Source organism: Echinops telfairi, unplaced genomic scaffold, assembly GCF_000313985.2.
Source record: "Echinops telfairi isolate 266 unplaced genomic scaffold, ASM31398v2 ScPeMD7_4;HRSCAF=17, whole genome shotgun sequence".
In the NCBI taxonomy this organism is placed as follows: domain Eukaryota; kingdom Metazoa; phylum Chordata; class Mammalia; order Afrosoricida; family Tenrecidae; genus Echinops; species Echinops telfairi.
Genome location: NW_022103900.1, coordinates 8504391 through 8509416, shown reverse-complemented (window position 1 = coordinate 8509416; position 5026 = coordinate 8504391). Strand labels below are relative to the sequence as shown.

The following is a 5026-nucleotide window of genomic DNA, read 5'->3' as shown; positions in this document are numbered from 1 at the left end:
TTTTTTTCACTGAAAAATTGAGCCACCTGACATTTTCATAGAGGCAAACTAAGAAAACCTTAACAGGACAAAATTGTTCTTCAAAAAAAATTTGCAATAATTCCAAATACTTGTACAAGTACCTAATTGGAATGACAGAGCTCTGTGTTACAAAAGATATGTAAAAATTTGGTGAGAGAAAAGAGGGGAGTCATTATTTCTGCCCTTGACCACTGTAAAACACACAAAGCAATGGCCCTTGTAGAATGGTTTTGAGGAGCCTCGCAGCATCTGACAGGTGTGGCGGGAGGAGATAGCTGCAAGCTGAACCCCTGAGCCACTTAATGAGTTGAGAGGTTGAAATGTCTTTTGAAATGATTAATTCAGGCTCTGGAGAACATCTGCCACAGAGAAAAAGATTTTATGTAGTTGACACTAAGATGTGACCAGAATATTAAGTCAGACCCAATTTATTTTCTGCATAAAGTCACATTTTTATACTTTATTATTTATCTTTTGGCAGATGTAAGAAATAACATTCAGAATGTTGCACTTTAAAATTAAAATGATCTTAGTCTAAAAATATACTAAGTACAAAAATATAGTTTTAAATGCCTAAGAGTAGAGACAAAGGCAGGATACACATTGGATAGGATTAAAAAAAAACACTAGAAATTTCTAGTCAATTGGCATACTGCTAGCAACTTGTTTCTAATGATTCCGTTTCTAGATATGTTGTAGAATGTACTTCACACAAAAAAATGATTATTAAATATCAATTAGTCAATCACTAGAGAACCCAAGGCTTGTGATTTCTTTGGAAATTGTTTTTTTAAATTGATATTGCAGGATCACTCAATAGCAATATGCTGGCTTTGGGGTTTTATACTCAGTTACAAGCTATGAGATAGGGTGGGGTTATCAGGGAATTCTACTGTAACCCAGCTTAATGATTCACTTTCCTTTGTAGGTAAAGAGGTCTATCTAGGTAACTGGGCCTCAATGACAGTGAGCTCTTAGTACCCCACAATGTTTTCTCCCTCGTAGTCCTACCTCAGCTGCTGTGAAGTACAAAGCTAAATTCAGGACTAACTTAAAATCACTATCACACCTAGTGACTTGGTAACATTGACTTCACCACTCTATTGATCCTTGATATTCTGTTTTTTAGCATTTAATTTTGTAGACTGTATCACAACATTTTGGGATGTAAAAAAGAAACAAAATCCTCCTGTGCCATAGTTTATGACCATTTCTATAGTTTCATCTTTCCTTACAGATGACAGCATATACCACCATTGTGACAAACACTTAGGGGCAGTATTTGAGGCTTCTTTAAGGTTTCTTTTTCCCAAGCTCAAATATTTTCAATCACTTAGCCCCACACCCTAGATAGTACCTAATGGTTTGCCTGGGTCTCCCGTGATCTGTTTCGAGTAGTCACTGTGTTGTTAGTGGCTCTCTAGAAAATTTCTACTCAAGGCCATTCCTCGTGTGCAGAACAGCAATGCTACATAGGCGTCTCAGGGCCATGGCCATTCAAAAGCAGATCACTCCATCTGTCTTCCAGCCTCTGAATGGGTTGGAATCACCAACCTTTTGCCTACTAGTCAAGCGCTTAAACATTTGTGCTACCCATTAAATACTGCAGCCTCTCTAAATATAATAATGGTAAAACTATCAAAATGACTCTTAACTCTTTCACACATCTCCATTAGTACACATTTCGGTGTTGTTTAGCAATGTGGTGTCTTTATTGAGCCTGTGTCCTTCAAACCAAAATGGAAACAATAAAATATATATTTACCCATGAAAAAATAACTTATGATCCTCTTTTCTGCTGGTAATTAGGAACAACAGATGCTTATTTAATTCCTTTTCATTGTAATGGCCACGGTGAGTCCACCAAATTTGTGGCCAATTAAAATGTAAATACTTGCTCTGTGTCCACTTTGTTCTTGATTCAATCTATACTACCCATCTTCCCTGGACTCTCTCATGGCTGCAAGGCTTTTCTTCGTTTCCGACTCCTCGGAGCTCTTAATATCATTTACTACAGACCCTTAATGATTAATGATCAATTTGATCACCAAGCTTAGTGAACATTATTAAAGAGTACTGATACTTGGATCTTTGGATCAGGAGGTATTTAATATATTTTCCCAAGGCATCTTGGAATTTTTTTTGAAACAACTGATCACTCTAACAGCAACAGAATATATGCCATACACCAATGCTTGTGAGGAATTAGGCTCTTAATCATTCTAAAGGACTCAATAAATTGTAATGTCCACCCCAATTTGGGGTTCATAATCGATCGTTAGTTTCTGACCCACATCCAGACCATGAAATCTGCACCCCCAAGGGTAAAGATATCATTGTTAAGGTGCTGTCGAATCAGGTCCAATTCAGTGATCCTATGTACATCACAAAGAAGATGGAGCAGCGAAATAAAAAAACGCATTCAAAGAATGACTGATCTTCCAGAAGCTTTGTTAACAGTTTGTATTTCACCATCAACAGAGACTGAAATGACAGTTCAATGTCTTTCATGTAGCATTCTTTCAAAGCATTTACATTGTGTTTAGAATCAATGATGAAGGATTTAACTTTTATGTAAGAATATATACACTCAGGAATCCCGGGGTTGTGTAAAGAGGTAAGCACTCAATGACTAGGCAAATATCAATGTTTCAAATCCAACCAGAGAAACTGTCAATGGCAAGTTTGGTGGCTGGTCTCCCGAAGGCAATGGCCTTGACCATCTCAGGGAGCAGGCCTGGTCTGCACACATTGGGATTTCCAAGCGTAGGAATCGACTCTGGCAACTAACAGCAACGTGCAGGAACAGATACGCAGAACCCTCACCGAAGCACAGACACATCAGTTTTGTCTTTACAACATGATTTTTTATTGTATCACAGGAAAAATAGGTGACACAACACTAATTTAAAAGGACATGTTCACGTTTTCAAAACATGAGGCTCTAGGAGATAATAAATTCCAATTCTAAAGGTTTTGGACTGTTTAATTTTCTTTTCTGATTTTCAGATAGTTCAAGATTTTGGATTCAGACGAAGCGCCTGCATGCTTTAAGCCGCCTTTTGGAAAGACAGGTCCCTGAACGTCCAGGGAACTTACCACGAACATTCTCACTGTCATTGCGTCACTGCTGACTCACAGCAAACCCCGGTGGGTATCCAAAACAGAAAATGGGAGTAGAAAGCCCAGTCTTTCTTCCACGGAACTGCTGGTGGTTTTGAACAGCCGACCATGTAATCACACACCAACGCTTAACCACTACACCACCAGGGCTCCATACTACTATTAGCACATTGCTTTATGGAAACTTTATAGAACATCACTCTTTAAGTCTTATTCAATAGTTCACAAAGATGTTGTCATTGTACTTTGCTCTTACTTTTAAGTTATTCTCTTATTTCTAGGAGGGAATGTCTAAGTCTAGGAATATCCATTTTCACCTCATTTGCTAATTCCTATTAATTTATTCTTAATTTGCCATGGTTTGAAAAATCAGGTAAATGGAATATGTGGAGAGCTATAACAAAATTTATTTTTAAATTTATGTGAGGTTATATAGACTTCAAGGTAAAGTGATAGATATGAAAGCTATATGGGATGCTCAAAAGTCTTCATATTCTTTTCTTTTATCAGAGTTATGTTTGGAGATTTGCTGTATTAGAAAACGTATACCCACATAAATGGAATTCATAGTATTGAATTTTTTAGTGCAATCTTCATTTTTTTGGTGAAATGTTATTTCTCCCTCACTGTTTCACAAGTATGTGTGTGTGTTTGTATTTAACCGATAAATATTATCATGGTGAATGGTAAAGAAATTGTCAATGGGTTTGTTGTCCTTGAATCAAGGATCATGTCAAAGGGCATAGGACAGTAAGCATAGCCAAAAATAACCCCTTCAGGTTTTAAAAAGTAAAGAGTAACTTTAATTACAAAGGTTCATCCAGCTCAAGTCACAGTCTTTTCAATAACTCATATGCATGTGAAAGTTGGACAGTGATATAGACCAAAAAGTAGCAGATGCATTCCAACTGTGACATTGGCAAAGAATACTGCATGTACTGGGGACTGCCAAAAGAATGAAGACATCAATCCCAGCAGAACTACAGCCTGAAAGTTCCTTTGAAGCACAGATGATGAGATTTTGGCTAACTTACTTTGGACAACTTATCAAGACCAATGACTAGACAAATGAAACATTCTGGGTAAAGTAGAGGGTCACCAAAAATGAGCAAACCTTCTAGAAGGTGGATTGACACAATAGTCACAACAACAAGGGACTCAAACAGACTTATGATCATGAAAATTATATAGTCGCATTTCCTTCTGTTATTCAAAGTCTCCATGAGTTGATTTGCACTAACAAAACAGCAATGATATGCCTGTGTGTGTGTGTGTGTGTGTGTGTGTGTACTGAGATGAATAGTAGAGAATGAGATCTGTGGTAGTTACATACTGTATATATTCGAGTATAAGCTGAGGCACCTAATCAGCTGAGGAACCTAATTTTACCACAAAAACTGCATTAAAAATGTGCTGAAAAACTCAGCTTATACACAAGGTATGTACGGTAATTGGTTGTCAATTTGAGACTTAAGAGTAAAGGGTTGGAGTTTGCTTGATGACCTCATTTGGAGGCGCTAAGGTGATAAGTAGCTCACTAGAGGCGGGCCACATACTCACTCCTTGTGAGACATTCCTGTTGATAAGACACCTGGAGCTACACTGATAGAAATAGAGCCCTGGAGAGGAGCCACATGGAGACCCCTGCCAGCACTGAGATGCTTCTACTGGCACTGGATCTACAAGACTTTCCGCCCATTGGCCGGTGAGCTTCCTGCATTTGGTATTATTGCATGGGTGTGTGAGTCTAAAGAGGAATGTATGGACTAATATTGGACATATGGGCTAATATTGGACTTATGGACTTGATCTGGACTGGACTGGGATGTTTTCTTAATGTACAATTACTCTTTAAATAAAGCTCTTTCTTATACACATGAGT

General features: G+C 37.8%; 1 protein-coding gene across 1 annotated transcript in view; it reads right to left on the bottom strand.

Moving 5' to 3' along the window:
- Positions 1-5026, bottom strand: part of LOC101644888 (sodium channel protein type 1 subunit alpha) — a 174133-nt gene that overhangs the window by 125927 nt on the left and 43180 nt on the right. The gene's annotated exons all lie outside the window — the stretch shown is intronic.